This window comes from Bidens hawaiensis, unplaced genomic scaffold, assembly GCF_021521415.1.
Source record: "Bidens hawaiensis isolate Kalapana, Puna unplaced genomic scaffold, B.hawaiensis_p1.1 tig00043517_1, whole genome shotgun sequence".
NCBI lineage: Eukaryota > Viridiplantae > Streptophyta > Magnoliopsida > Asterales > Asteraceae > Bidens > Bidens hawaiensis.
Window position 1 is genome coordinate 82,097 of NW_027505836.1, and position 16,489 is coordinate 98,585.

A 16,489-nucleotide genomic window follows, 5' to 3' on the forward strand; every position below is an offset into this window, starting at 1 on the left:
TTTTTTCTCGTTCAGCACCTGCAGATCAGCTTGAGACAGATTCACTAGATGCATAGGATCATAAACTCTCATCAGCTCTTGTTCATCTTCATCCTCCATTACTGCTTCAGCTGTTTCATAATCCACATACCACCACTTCAGATCTTTGAGCACATCCTTGGGCATTTGTTTCATCGGCACTTCTTTTAAACACCGGATCGGCTTATACTTCATGATCATCCAAGGCTTGCCATCTGCTCTCATTCCTCTGTCTTTGTCTTCAACAAGCTTTCCTTTCTGTGGTTTCAACAGCTCGAACTTTTTCTCCTTTATGCTTTCCTTCCAGACTATCTTCCCAATGACCCTTGCCATGTTATCATCACTCCTGTTTATCAACCCCAACCTGGCTAAGTCCTTCACTTCACACTCAGGCAACGTATTCAACGATCTCAACAGCCTCTTGAAATACTGAACCCCCATCATACCTTTTAATCACAAAAAGCCTCAACTGCTCATCATATAACCAGCATATAATCCCCGTTTTCGATTCAGCATAACCCCTGATGTTGTAACTTTTCTTAAACATAGTAGGGACCGCCGGTTTCTTAGTCTTTACGAACCACTGAGCGTAGCCTTCTTTCCATCTTGGCTGCTCCTCCCATTTCGTCTCATCGCTTCCCATATCTTGACCCATATCTGCCTTATCAACTTCCGGAATCTCGTGCTCAACGTTCTCCTCCACAATCTCTCCTTCTTCAATCTCACTATCAATGACAATCTCAGCCCTATCTTCTCTATCTCCTCCATCGGTAACACATCCTCATCACCTATAACATCATCTAACACCTCCTCAGCATCCACAACCACCACATCATCACCCCCTGAACCGCCAGCTGCACTCGTTGACTCCCCCTGAGATGTGGAAGTCCCAAGAGCTTGTTCAGTTCTTGGCAACTCTCCACCTGCACCTTTCGATGCATTGGGATCATCGTCTCGATCATTACGCTTCTTCGTCCTCAGCTCATCACCCTTACAGCCCGTCTCCCCCTGAGATGCCAATAACTGTTTCAAGGCATCAATTATTTTACCATGCTCGATCAGGAGGGACGACTGAATCTGATTCTCCGCAACGAGGCGCTGAATAGCATGAGTCTGGATAAGATTTACCCTTGATTGTTCTGCCACGACCCTTTCTAGCGCTGCTATTCTTTCCGAATCGGATAAGGTTGCATCGAAATCAAACCTCATATATGATATGTCTTGAGCGTACGGAGGAGGGATCCCAATGTAACCGGCACCTCAGAAACAGGTGGAAATGTAACCGCAGGTGGTATCGTAACCGACAACCTTGTAGTAGCAACAACTGTCGACTCAACAAACCTTGCTACGACCTCCGTTGGAGTAAGAGTTGAGGTGGCAGGGACACAATCTCCGGAGCCGAGAGCTGGAATGTAGTGGGTGGGATGCCGAGGGAAGATGAGGTAGTCACCACGGGAACATCCGTGGCGATTGGCTCTGTAACTTGCAATGGTGTAGGGACTATAGTCATACCAGACAGTGCGGGTGGAGTGAAACGAACCACCCTTGAGCTCTCACCAGCTCCCGAACCTGCACCTGCCCGTTCCCTTCTCGATCTATGCACCAACTGATGTAAATCTTCCTCAAAATCCGACTCACTGTCATCATTGTCTCTCTTCCTCTTCCCATGAATCCTTTCTTGTGTATCCAAAATCCGTCTAGCTTCAGCCACATCATCATCTGAAGAATCAGAATCAGCCTCAGTCGTCGCTGCCCTAGCAACATCCACACTAGTAACCCGGGCTACCAAGACCTGTACCTCTTCCTCAGGGTCAACACGATCCATATAAAAAAATCCTTGACCGCCAAACGCAGCTTCAAGGTCTACATTTTCCTCCGGTGCCACAACAGGAGCAGCAGGTAAAGCTTGTTGTACCTCAGGTGGTGGTTGAGGTGCTCCAGCCTGTTGTGGTGCCGGATCCCGAAACTCGTCCCCACGAGCTGGAACATACTCTGGGTTGATCAAGTACCCAAATAATGGAGTATGTCGAGGACGGAGCTCAGGCTTGCTTCTTGCACTTGATGATCTACACTGAGCGAAGATCCTCTTGCTTACACTCTCCACATATCTAATCGGGCGGCGCTGAGGTAACGTGGGAGCAACATGATTCAAGATCATTTGAAGGAATCTTGGATACATCAGAAATCTCTCACGCGCCACCGCTCTTCTTTGACGGTCTATCTCGTAGAATACCATCTGACTAAAGCTATAACGCTTATTGTAAGTCAGTGCAGTCATCGCCGACTGCATGGTCGCACCCATTCCATCTGTACCAGCCTTTCTCCCTGACATACACACGATCATCACGTGCATAAGAAATCACCATTGGTCTAACAAGAATCCATTTCGTCTTTGAGTATCTCCCAATGGACCAGAATATCCCATCCTCAGAAAAGCACCATCTCTGAATGGAGCCACGAAGTCTGTAGGATCGTCTCTCGTTTCATCCCCAAACTGTAAAGCCACCCTGATCTGTTCAGACGAGAACTGTACTATCTGATGGTTAACCGTTGCACACATAACCGGGGGCTCGACTCGACAGTCATATTCCACTGTCTGCCAGAAATCTTCTATGTTTGGCAATGAGATAGGCAGTGTTGTAGTAATAGCGTGGAAGATACGCGAGCGGAGTAGAAATGTGATGATCTCGCAGAAATCATCAACACCGCTCGCATCCGGGTCCAATGTGATGTACATGTTATGCCCCGGGAAAAACTGTCGATGGTTATCTCCTCCTTCGTCACCACCTGCACCACCTGCTCCAGCTACAGCTGCCATTTCTGCAACAAAAACAGACTAAGTTAGAGAATCGTCGAGGCAAATCACAAGTTCGCCTGTTACCATGAGCGAAGTTATGATTTATTCTGTATAGGCGAAGTTAGAGGTGGGGCGAAGTTGGGAACAACTTCGCCTCAACTTGAACTTCGCCTGATCAATGTTAAGTAAAAAGGGCCAGGCGAAGTTAATGATAACTTCGCCTAACCACAACTTCGCCTCATGCACTGTTACATAATTAATTATCAGGCGAAGTTAACCCTCAGGCGAAGTTAAGGAAAACTTCGCTTAAACTGTAAGTTCGCCTGAATATGAATCGGCAACAGTTTAGTTGTTCAAACGAATTGATTTGGTCAATTTGGAGATTGCGGACTGTTAAACACATGTTTTTATGGAGATCTAGACGATCAATATGATTACGACCACGTGAAAATAAGTTTGAAAATCGGGTGTTGGATGTTTGAAAGAACGAGGTCACTAAACGGGTCGAAACGACCTTTGATTAACGCCAATGACATAGATTAAAAGATACAACAACCCTACACACCTTTAACACGGAATGAACTCGAGAAAAAATAACACAGATTGATCGAGATATAACTTCGCTTAGGGTTACTGGGAATAAGTTCGCCGGATTTTGAAAAACAATACTGAGCATTTGACCAAAAACTTCTTTATATAGGGTCAAGGTTATACAGGCGAAGTTATGGATAACTTTGCCTATTGCAGGCGAAGTTGGGATAACTTCGCCGATGTTAAAATTTACAAAACAAACCTCTATAATTTGAACAATTTCAATTAAGTTTTAAAACATCCTTTAAAGAGTTAAATGATACGATCAAGACCAAGTAACCAGGTATAAAATCATACAACTACATAAGTAGGATAAAACTTAGAAATAAGGTACACGGGATCAAATTTCAGTCTCGACAGGGACTACCACGTTTTAGAAAAGATCCGAACAGGAATCATACTAATTACGTGACTGTCACATAGATCCATGTTCAGCTGTATTATGACATAAAGAGACAGGTTGTAAGCAGGTAAATAACTTAAAATGGTTTTCATCGCTTCTATGACACGGGTTAGGTTCAATTAAGCTCAAAATTTAAATGGGCAACACATCAGAGATTGTGATGTCTCCTATCTATTTTCAAAGCGTATTTGGCTTTCCCCAAGTCACCCCGAGTTGACCTCGACCCGTAGTGTCTGATTAAATAGTAAGTACTCTTCGATCTTTAGACTCTTCTTCCCGTTCTCTTTCTTGCATCTTGATTGAGAAGTATTAACATTATAAGCTCTAGAATGTCTCAGTTTTTTTTTTTTTTTTTTTTTTTTTTTTTTAATAATAAGATTTACACAGTTTCAGAGACGTAAACAACTGCAAGTCCCGAATCTGGATCACTGCAGTTTCTTGACACGCTATTTTCACGGGAATCAGAACACTCACGGGCTCGTGTATGACTGGGTAATCGCTTTTCTGCCTATCATTCGGAAAGATATATATGGAGACATGCACAACTCTTAAGGAGTTTCCACGTAAAATCTAGGAGATTTAGTTTGTATCACTTCAACTTTTACGCACCATAAAAAGCTACCATGACATACAATGACTGTTCTAAAGTCTTTTAGGCCTAATAACTTCACTAATTAAGCACACAGAATCAGTTTGTCTATCACTTTCCAAGGTTGGATCAATTTTCTTTTAAACATAGTAAAGAAACTTCTTACGAAGTAGTAGACTTGAAAAATAATTTCATCTCCCTAAAAAAATTTAACTTCTATCGCCCCGATCAATTCGAAGTCTTCAGGTAAACGGCTATCCTGAAGATCCAATGGATCAGCTGGACCGACCACATACGAGTATGTGTCCTTCTAACTAAGTATGAACGACTAATTTTCAGCGAAAGAATAAAAACACATCATAAACCGCCTCGGTCACTTTCAGTCATCTGGTTAATGGCTATCCTCATACTCTACAGGTAGAAATGAGGACCAAACATATCCGAAGATATGTCCTTCAAACTGAAGCAACCGATATAATTCTAAGCGATAGTGACGTTTTTTTTTTTTTTTTTTTTTTTTACAAATACTCAAAAACGAAAAACACGGTTACTCGGGATTGATCATCCCATTTAGCTCAACAAGGTTTTGAAAACGAGTTTTGTCAAACGCTTTAGTAAACAAATCAGCGAAATTATCTAACGAATCAACCTTTTCGAGCACAATCAATTTCTACTCAGCACAATCCCGTATAAAATGATGACGGATGTCAATGTGTTTAGTTTTGCTATGCTTTACGGGATTGTTAGTTACTGAGATAGCAGCAGTGTTATCTATGCAAATAGGAGTATGAGTGAAATTCAGACCATAATCGCGCAATTGCTGTTGTATCCAAAGAACCTGGGAGCAGCAGTTCGATGCTGCCATGTATTCTGCTTCACAGGTAGAAATGGCGACTGAGGTCTACTTCAGGAAATATACCCAAGAATATCGAGAGAAATCACCAGTTATCACCAAGCAGTATGATGTTCCACCTAGGCTTTTTACATTCACGGGACCGAAGAGATCCATGTGAAGTAGGTCTAGGGTACTGACTATTGAATTAACCTTCTTGGTGTGATGAGATTTCTTGTGTTGCTTTCCCTTTTTGCACGATAAGCATTGGTCTTCAAAGTTAAAATTTTTCAAGGGAACACCCAGCACCAGCCCATTCTTGACAATGTAGTTCATTTCCGAAGATGAATATGCCCCATTCTTCGATGCCATAACTCGGACTCCGATTCAGTTGCTTTTGACAGAAGACACGATTCTTGTGTTGCCATCTCAGTCGACCTCATGTCCATAATATATGTATTCTTTTCCCTTGGAGCCTTCATTACTATCCATTCTTCTGGTATCTTGAAACCAGGATACAATTAGATCGCTTCATCTTTGGTAAAGTGCACAGTGTACTCTTTGTCACAGATCTGAGATACACTCAGCAGATTATGCTTCAGTTCTTCAACGAAATTCACCTTCTCTAACTTCATTTTGCCATTAGTCACTGTCCTAATTCCAGTAATCCTTCCACCACTCTCTCCAGCAAAACTAACTCTTCCTCCCTGAACAGGTTTCTACTCGTGTAACAAATTCTTGTTACCCGTCATGTGCCGGGAACAGCCGCTATCCACAACCCATAGATTGTTTGCAGCCCTGTTCAACTGGTCCTGCACGATCAAAGCAAAGGATTAAAATCTGGGGACCCAAGACCTATTGGTCTTGGGTCGATTAAATCTGTTAAAATGCATCCCGTACTTTGGCTGTCCAAAGTTAGTATTAGACTGATTTCTGTAAGTCCCAAAAGGATACCTTCTAGTAGATTGACTATGAGGCCATCCAAACCTTCGTGAGTTAAATGAATTATTACTAATGGTTTGGTTGTTAACTGGAAAAAACTGAGGTCAACTTCTTTGAAAACCTGGATTAGTCCAAGATCTGAACTTTGATGAGTTTTCATTTTTACCATTATAGAAATTACTGTTAGTTCTATTCTCAGTTTTCAAAGGCCTCATACCTCTGAATCTTTGCTTCAGAGAGCAATCAGCAATCAGGTGTCCTATTTGATTGCATCTGAAACAACTCCTGTGTTCAACTTTCGTCTCAATAGTTGTTTTAGATGATGAGGCTGCATTACTGTCCGTTTGTCTAACATATGGTGGGACATACGGGTTTAGTGGAGAATTCTTTTCAGTTGGTTTATGTTCCTCTCCACGTTTTAGTAACACTTCCTCTTCTTCTGTCTCACTAGACTCGGATGTCTTGTCCGAATTTGATGAGACAGAACTAGGAACAGAAATCTTAACATTCGAAACAGGCTTACTCGTTTCGCCTTTACTAACTTCTGGATCTTTAATCGTAACCTTAACAGGAACTGTCTGACCAATTTCAACATCAACAGATTTCTGATTACTAGGATCAAAAGTATAGTTACGATTATAAGGTGGTGGAACTTCATTATATCCAATTCCTCCCCTTTTAACTGGGGAACGTTGATCACTTACGAGGTGATCAAGTATTGCGGAGGAATTTCTAAATTGCTCAAGCTTTCTGTTTAGTTCCACCATTTTCACCTGGTGATCAGCTATCTGTTTATCCCTTTCAGCAATTAGTTTGGTTTTCTCTTCTAACACTTCATAGCTAAGATCAATTACTTGTATTTTTTCAGCTAGACTTGCTTTAAGACTTCTGATATCTTTCTCACTAGCTTTTATTTTTACCTTGTAACTGTTTTCTCTAGTTTAAGTGTAATAATGATCTTCTTTTAATGTTCTGAATTGAGCATCCAAACTAACAAACTGATCAGTTATTGTTTTCAACTGTTCAGACAGATTTTCACATTTCGTACAAGGGAGTTTAGGACTTACCTCAGAAAGCTGATCGTTCACTTCTGCCATGTAGGCTTGATTTTCTTTTGTCTCTCTGGGTTTTTCTTCAGTTTCGATGTTAACCAAGTTGGCCTGTTCGAACACTTCCTCAACTTGCAGATTCCAGTTGTATTCCCCGTTCTGTCTGGATATCATCGCCCTATTCTCACTACCACCACCACTCTGTTGTGTAGACCTGTTTTGACTGCGTTCTACTCTGTCATTTGTGCATTCTTTAGCAAAGTGGCCATTCTGTTGACAGTTATAACACCGAACCTTTGACTTGTCAAAACCTGGTCTTTCACCAACGAATTTTCTACCAGTTTTCTTCATAAACCTTTTAACTCTTCTTACAATCATTGCCATCTGCCACTGCAGATCCATCTCCTCCAGATCATCAGCATCGATCTGATCATAGTCTTCGTCTAAAGTTGCAGGATCAACGATTTTACCTTTAATGTAATTTTCGTAAGAAGCAATGAAAGATGCATAGAGAGCAAACTGTTGTTCAGCAGATTTAACACTCATGGGCATCTGAGAGTAGTTGATGTTCGGAACACTTGAAGAAAAACTACCCTTTGTTGTTTGAGGTTTAGAAGAATTTGTTCCACCAGCTACGAAACACACATCACCGTCCATGTTGAGAGAAACATGACCATCATGAGTTGAGTTAGAGCTCGAGTCTCCCTTTGAGTAGTAAGCAGATGATTCTGACTTCGAACTTGAACTTGAATTAACTTTCGCACCATACATTCCCGGATCCTGAACCTGATCAGTTGGTGTCTCTTTTCGAACCATGTTAAGTTCAAAAGTTCGTAGTTTGTTGACTGCTGTTTCCAAGTCATAGTCGGCAAACTCTTTATCTTCTCTCATCAAGACAGTGTACATCTCCCATTTCGGTGGGAGAGCATCAAGAAGATTTTCTACAATCTCCTCTTCTTTGTAAGCAATGGAATAATTGCTGAGTTCGGTCATCAGGTGATAATATCTCATGATGATATCATCAAGTGATTCATTCTTCAAATACTTGAACACCGAGAATTGGGTTTTGAGTAGTTTAATCTTGGATGCACGTATCCCCATATTACCTTCAAATCGGTTTTCAAGTGCTTCCCATAACACTCTAGCGGTTTTATACTTCCTGAAGGTGTGAAGAATCTCTTGTGGAAGAGACATTGTTATCGCAGCATGAGCTTTGCTTTCAGCCTCATACATCTTCTTTTCTTTCTCTTCCATCTTGTTGTATTTCTTAATTTGTTCACGACCCTCATACAAAGCAGTTGGTGGAATGTATCCATCTTGAATGCACACCCACATCTTAGCATCTTGATATTTAACATACTGCTCAAACCGATCTTTCCACGCCACGAAATCGGTACCCTTAAGCATTTTCGGTGCCTTAGTAGCTGAACCCGCTTCCACCTCCATTTTTACCAGTTCCGTAATATTTATGAAAGTCATCTTTCATGAAACGAAAACAAAAAGAAACCCGAAAAAATAAAAATTTTATTCTGAACAGTACTGTAGGCGAAGTTAAAGTTAACTTCGCTTAAGTCTTATCTTCGCTTGATTTCTCAACTTCGCCTGATTAAGTTAAGCGAACTTGTGAGGTAGGCGAAGTTGTGGATAACTTTGCTTGAGATAAGCGAACTTGTGAGGTAGGCGAAGTTGTGGATAACTTCGCTTAACCTTATATCTTCGCTTAAACCCTACAAACAATAGCGGCAACTTCGCCTGATGAACACGATGATTTTGCAGGTTTGATTTTGACGTTTTGCGAGGTATGCGAAGGTGTAATGGGTTGTTTATGATGGTGGAAGGTGAGTAGGACACAAATATTCGGTAAACTCGTCCCGCGAATAGTCGAACGGAACGATTTCTACACCCGCGTGATAATCCCGAACCACACAATCACGAGCAAAAGCTCTGATACCAATTGTAGGTTCCCAGCCGGATCTACACGGAATATCTCGTTCTACGTAGGTGCGGAATCCCTACGTAAGACGATACGAGCGTAGAAGACGATACACGTTAACACAATCAAACACACGTTACAATAAACAAAGACACGTTGTATTGCAACTGGAAACACGTGATTCACTGATCACCGATTACACAAACTCTGAACAACTCATAAACTGATTTCTTCTAAATCAGCCGTAGCCTAGCCGTATATAACAGACGACAACTTCGCCTAACATGTTTAGGCGAAGTTGTCACTAACTTCGCTTGTTCCGCAAGTTCGCCTATATAAGCGAACTTGTGAGCTAACCTCGCTTAATACAAAATAAAAATCCAACTAACTCGATTACAGACACTAGACACTGAACTACTGACATCATGTACCAACAGAACTTGGCGATGCGATCAATCTAGCCACAACCCTAACCGACAATCATGTCAAAGCCGGGACTTTAGCATTAAAATCATCCAAGAAACCGATCGATAAACCCGCTGCTGAACCAAAAGAAACCAAGCCCGGACCATCCAAACCCGCTTACTCTTCCAGCCATCACCACGAAAGAAAGCGCAAGAACTACGCGCTAACCCAATAAGCCGCGCCTCAACCCCAAACCAACCCCAAACCACCTTTCAAGAAGCCTTATAATGGACCCCATCCCCATTGCACCACTTGCCTTCGTCACCATTTGGCAAATTCCGCTTGCCGCCAATGCAACCGTTGTAACCGTTTTGGGCATTTTAGTACCACCTGTCTTGAAACCACCATAGCGCCTCCCCTGAGGGCTGCTCAGCTAAATCCCCGACCCGTGCCATATGTCCAACCCGTTAACCAAATGCGGGCATGCTATAATTGTGGTGAACTTGGCCATTTTCGTAGTGCGTGTCCACGACTCGCAAACGTTAACACACTTCGGCTGGCTCCTGCTACGCAATTCAAACTCAAAGCCTACCAAGTCTACCAAGCTATCCAACCGCAAATCCCTCAACTGATGGCTAACCAAGCTCCACCACTGCTAGCTATCCAAGCACCCGCACCTCAAGAGGGTCAAGCCGCTCAAGCCGTTCAAGCTCCTCAAGATAACCGTAGGCGTGCTTTCATGATGAATGCCCACCAAGCACAACAAAACAACGATGTGGTGAACGGTACGTTTCTTGTAGACGACCACTTTTCATCTATATTATTTGACACCGGTGCCGATATGATTTTTGTGTCTTTTGAATTTGAGTCCTTGCTTGCTAAACCCTTATCTAAACTTAAGAGCTCGTACACTGTTGAAGTAGCGAATGGTAAATCCGTAACGATCGATTCCGTTATTCGAAGTTGCAAGATGAATCTTCATGGACACACATTCGCAATCGACCTCACCTGATGCAATTGGGAAGTTTCGACATCGTAGTAGGCATGGATTGGTTGTCCTCTCACCGTACCGAAATTGTTTGCTTCGAGAAGATTATTCGTATTCCGATATCCGGTCAAACTCTTCGTGTTATTGATGAAAAGTCATCTCCTTCGAGCCTTAACCTCATAACTTGCTCTCAAGCCCATACATACTTACGCAAGAAGTATGTAGCATTCGTGGATCACGTTGTTGAAAAGAAGGAGCAAAAGATTGAAGACATTCCGGTTGTTCGTGAGTATCCCAAAGTGTTTCCCGATGACGTATCTGGTCTTCCTCCTGTTCGTGAAGTTGAATTCCGCATTGACCTTGTGCCTGGTGCAACTCTGATTGCAAAAGCTCCCTACCATCTTGCACCCTCCGAGATGCAAGAATGGTCTACCCAACTTCAAGAACTTTCAGAAAAAGGGTTCATCCGCCCTAGTTCGTCTCCATGGGGCGCACTGTTTTCTTTGTCAAGAAGAAAGATGGTTACTTCCGTATGTGTATCGACTACCGCGAGCTTAATAAGCTTACGGTTAAGAATCGTTACCCCTTGCCTCAAATCAACGATCTCTTCGATCAATTTCAAGGAGCTTCTTGCTTCTCCAAGATTGATCTTCGTTCGGGTTATCATCAACTACGCGTGCATGAAGATGATGTACCCAAGACGCCTTTCGAACTCGATATGGTCATTACGAGTTTAGGGTTATGCCCATTGGGTTAACCAATGCACCCGCGATATTCATGGACCTCATAAACCGCGTGTGCAAGCCATACTTAGATTAATTCGTGATTGTCTTTATTGATGATATCCTCATATACTCTAAGTCCAAAACCGAGCATACAAAGCACCTTCATTCCATCCTTGATCTCTTGAGGAAGGAACAACTTTACGCGAAGTTCTCGAAGTGTGAATTCTGGTTGAGCGAAATTCCATACTTGGGGCACATAGTAAACGAAAAGGGTATTCACGTTGACCCCCGCCAAAGTCGAAGCCATCAAGAATTGGAAGACTCCAACCTTTCCTACCGAAGTTTGCTAGTTTCTTGGTCTTGCGGGTTATTATCGATGCTTTATCCTCAATTTTTCCTAGATCGCTTTGCCCCTAACCGCCCTGACTCAAATGGATAAACCTTACATGTGGGGACCAAAGCAAGATGAAGCATTCCAAACTCTCAAACGTATTCTTTGCAATGCGCCGATCCTGCTCTCCCCGAGGGCAATGAGGACTTTGTTGTCTATTGCGATGCTTCTAACTAAGGCCTCGGATGTGTCCTCATGTAACGAGATAAAGTCATCGCCTACGCTTCATGACAACTTAAAGTTCATGAACGGAATTACACGACGCATGATCTCAAGCTCGGTGTTGTTGTTTTTGCGTTGAAAATTTGGAGACATTACCTTTATAGCACAAAATGTGTGGTATTCACCGACCACAAGAGTCTTCAACACATTTTTTACCAAAAGAATTTGAACATGCGGCAACGTCGATGGGCCGAATTAGTTAGTAGTTATGGCTATGAAATCCGCTACAATCCCGGTAAAGATAATGTTGTAGCCGACGCCCTTAGTCGGAAGTCTCATCTGAAATCAATCTTGCTTCATAGTGTGACCGTTCAAACCGATCTCCAACTCTGAATCTTTGAAGCCCAACATGTCTCGGTCACTGAGGGTAATATGTACGACGAAATGTCCTGTGGCGCGGAGCTTCAACTCGAAACTAAGAGTGATGGTTTGTTGTATTACTTTAACTGTTTGTGGGTTCCCAATCGTGAGGATCTTCGTACTTTCATCATGGACGAAGCTCATAAGTCGCGATACTCCATTCATCCCGGTGCGGATAAGATGTATTTCGACTTACGGTCCACATTTTGGTGGACCGGTATGAAGAAAGACATTGTATTGTACGTCACAAAATACCTTACTTGCGCTAAAGTTAAGGCCGAGCATCAGTGACCATCTGGTTTACTAGTGCAACCGCACATCCTGATTTGGAAATGGGAAGATGTGACAATGGATTTCGTGTTTAAACTCCCCCAACCACTCGAAACCGCCACGACGGAATTTGGGTTGTTGTTGACTGTTTGACTAAGTCCGCACATTTCATTCCGATCAACGAAAAGTTCTCGGTGGACCAACTCGCTCAAATTTATGCTCAACGTATCGTGTGTCGTCATGGTGTACCCTTGCGTTTTATTTCCGACCGTGATAGTCGTTTTACTTCTCACTTTTGGTCATCTTTGCAAACCGTGTTGGGAACTCGTTTGGACCTTAGCACCGCCTATCACCCTCAAACCAATGGGCAATCCGAGCGAACGATTCAAACGCTTGAGGATATGCTTCGGTCTTGTGTTTTGGATTTTGGTGGAAACTGGGATTCTCATCTTCATTTGATTGAGTTCTCCTACAATAACAGTTTTCATACGAGCATCGGTATGGCTCCATTTGAAGCACTCTATCGTCGTAAGTGTCGTTCTCCAATTTGTTGGAACGAGATTGGTGAAACACAAATCACCGGTCCCGAACTTGTCCAAGAGACCACTGATCGAATTGCGCAAATTCGCAAAATCTCTTAGCCACTCGTAGCCGCCAAAAGAGCTATGCGGATAATCGTAGACGACCTCTCGAATTCAATGTTTGCGATCGTGTTCTTCTCAAGGTATCTCCTTGGAAGGGTGTTGTTCATTTCGGTAAGAAGGGAAAACTATCTCCTCGATAAGTTGGACCATTAAAAATTCTTGATCGTGTTGGTAGCGTGGCTTATACTCTAGAACTTCCGCAAGAACTCGCGAATGTACAACCGACGTTTCATGTGTCAAACCTTAAGAAATGCTTACCCGAGGAAAATCTCCACATACCACTTAACAAAGTGCGTATCGATGAGTACATGCACTTTGTTCAGAAGCCGGCGGAAATCATGGACCGCAAGGATAAAGAGACCAAACGTAGCTGTATACCCTTTGTAAAGGTTCGTTGGGAAACTAAACGAGGCGCTGAATTTACTTGTGAGCGGGAAGACCAAATGCGAACCAAGTATCTCCATTTGTTTGATATGGAGTCTTTTGCGTAACTTCGGGACGAAATTTTCAAAAGTAGGGAATGCTGTGACATTCGTCAATTTTCGATTCGTATTTGTATTTGAAAACCCGACCCGTTGGGTCGTTCGGTTATTTTGTCATGATTATTAATAAAGTGATCCCGACATTTATTGTTCAATATTCATTGTGAGATTTGTTATTCAATCATTTATAAATTCCCGAGTCTTAAAGTAATCAAGCCGTATGGGTTAAACGCGTAAAAATCCAAAACCGAATATTATATAATTCGATTATAAAAGTTTAGGGATAAAAGTGTTAGCTTTGAAAAACTAGTATTAACTTAAAAAGTATTTCAATTACATTTAACATGTTTATGAAACTTTAAGGGCTAAACTGAAAATTATTCAAAATATAATATATTAATTAAAACCCTACCCCGCCCCCCTCCCCCCTGTTTTTCCGGCCACTGCCGCCGACGATGGCGCGCGGATTCCGGCCAACCCAAACACCCCTAAAACCGTAACCTTTGACCCGTATTTTTTATTCAACGCGTTGTGTAGTCAATATAACATCTTAATCAACTAATGAATTACGTTATAACATCCTAAACATCGCAAATCAATCCCGTAATCCCTCCAGAAAATCAAATCAAAGCATTTAACGAATACACGCTCCTCTTACTAATATAAATAGAAGCATAACCTCAAGCTAAACTCGCTCATCCTCTTAATCTCCCTCTATTACATTGATTATTCTGTAATTGGGAGTTTTCTTATTAGTTTTCTGGCAACCTTAATCTCGGCTAAATCAAAACGTTTAGAGGTAATTGTTATATGCAATGTAACGTTGTTAACCTATAATCAATAACCCTAAACTTAATTAAACAAACATTGAACAGAAACTGAGAGTTTAATTATTAGGGTTTATGTTCTTGATATGAAGAAGAAGATGAACCTGGATATTACTTATAAATATTCTTTCTTATACCTTACAGGAATTACTTGCTAGTCCAACTGGTTAACTCGTTACATCATAAAACATGAGACCCTGGTTCGAAACCCGGGTCAAGCGCTTTTCTTTTTATATTAAACCTGCTTTGCTATTTTATTATAAATAATTAAAATCATTAGAAACTGTTATTATATTTAAATAAAGGAAACCAAACATAAACGAATGTTCCTTCTAGCTCAACTGGTTACACACTGAACATGAAAACCTTAAGACCCGGGTTCGAAACCCAGGTTAGTCACATATTTTTATACTATTTAATAACAGTTTATTACTAATTTATTGTTTTATCATTTAAAAATCATAATAAATTTATAAAGTCTTTTTAAATTAAATAAAAAATATGAAAATTAAATACAAAACACATCTCACCATTTTACACTTAAAAACTGAGTTTCTCGTTTTCGTAAACCGTAACTAAAAATCGTCTACTAATGTTAACGCAAACTTTAATTTACTAAGAATCGTTTCGTTAAAGCAATAACTTTATTTTCGACTTATAAACAATAGTTCAAGTATTTCGGAAGTATAAACTCCATATTCTCGCTGTTAAACTACTTATATCTTATTAATAAACAAGTTACCGTTAAATATAAATAATAATGTATTAATCAAAGAGCCACAAAATTTGTATAATAACTAACTTCTAAAAATTATTCATACAATTTATCAAACTTAAAATCCCGTTAGAATAGTCGTTAAAAGTCGTGTTTATTCTTATTTATAGTTCGTACGGATTGACCGCTTCGGTTTTCTTTGACGCCTTCGAGTTATTCTTATTCCTTTTTACTTCAATTACTAAGGTGAGTTTTCACAACCCCTTTTTAAATGTTTTAATGTTTTGGGGTAGCATATGTATCCATTATAAAATTCAAGTATTATTATTTCGATTACTTACAAACTACAATTCAATCATGGACTTGTGTGCTTATTTGTTTAATTGTTATATACGTGGGATTCAAGTGGTTGCCTCATTAAGTATGATCAGACGTCCCCCTTTGCACTCAGATCCATTTGTATCGAGTGGAAAAGGGTTCTCATTATCCGAGTGCGTTGGTAGCCCCAACTGGAAAGGACCTTCGTTTGTTCTTTACACTCAGGTCCATTGCATCGAGTGTAAAGAACTCTTATGTGCTTTTCACAAGTTTTCATGGAATTGTATGGATTTTACGTAGTATTTAAACTATGAAAATCACACCAGCTATATTTATAGCTGACTGTATTTTATACATATGTTACATGTACCGTGATTAGAGGATGAAGGACTAGAAGACGCTTAGAATACCTAGGATATTTAATAAACGAGACATTTGTTTTTATTATGATTTGATTTCAAATTGTATTCTTATTTGAACTTGTGTTACTTGGATTACAAATGAATTAATGTTATTATGGTCACAAAATAGTGTCATGTGTGTTTGAACAATCTATACGACATACTCGGGCGTTTCCGCTTAAGCCGGGGTGTTACATAGCTGTTGAAGCACCCAAAATAATTTCGCGCCCACCGTGGGGAAATCAGTGCTATATTTAACCAAAACAATTGGTTACGAAATTAATCTTGTTGATTTTTACCCAAAACAATTTGGCGCCCACTGTGGGGCAATCAGTGCTTCAACAGCTACGTTATAGCCATTTTTTTACAAAACAATTTGATAGGATCATGCACCTTTGTTGTTAGTTTTTCTAACTGTGGCTTTACTTTTGTACTCGCTATTAAGACTGCATTGAAGCCATAACACTCGCGCCATTTACTCCTTTTTTTCTTCGATCTTCTAGTCACAATGGCATAACCGTTATCAGTTCCCCTATTTTTTACCCAGTACTTTAACTCTTCGAGGGATTTAAATTCCTAAAAAAGGC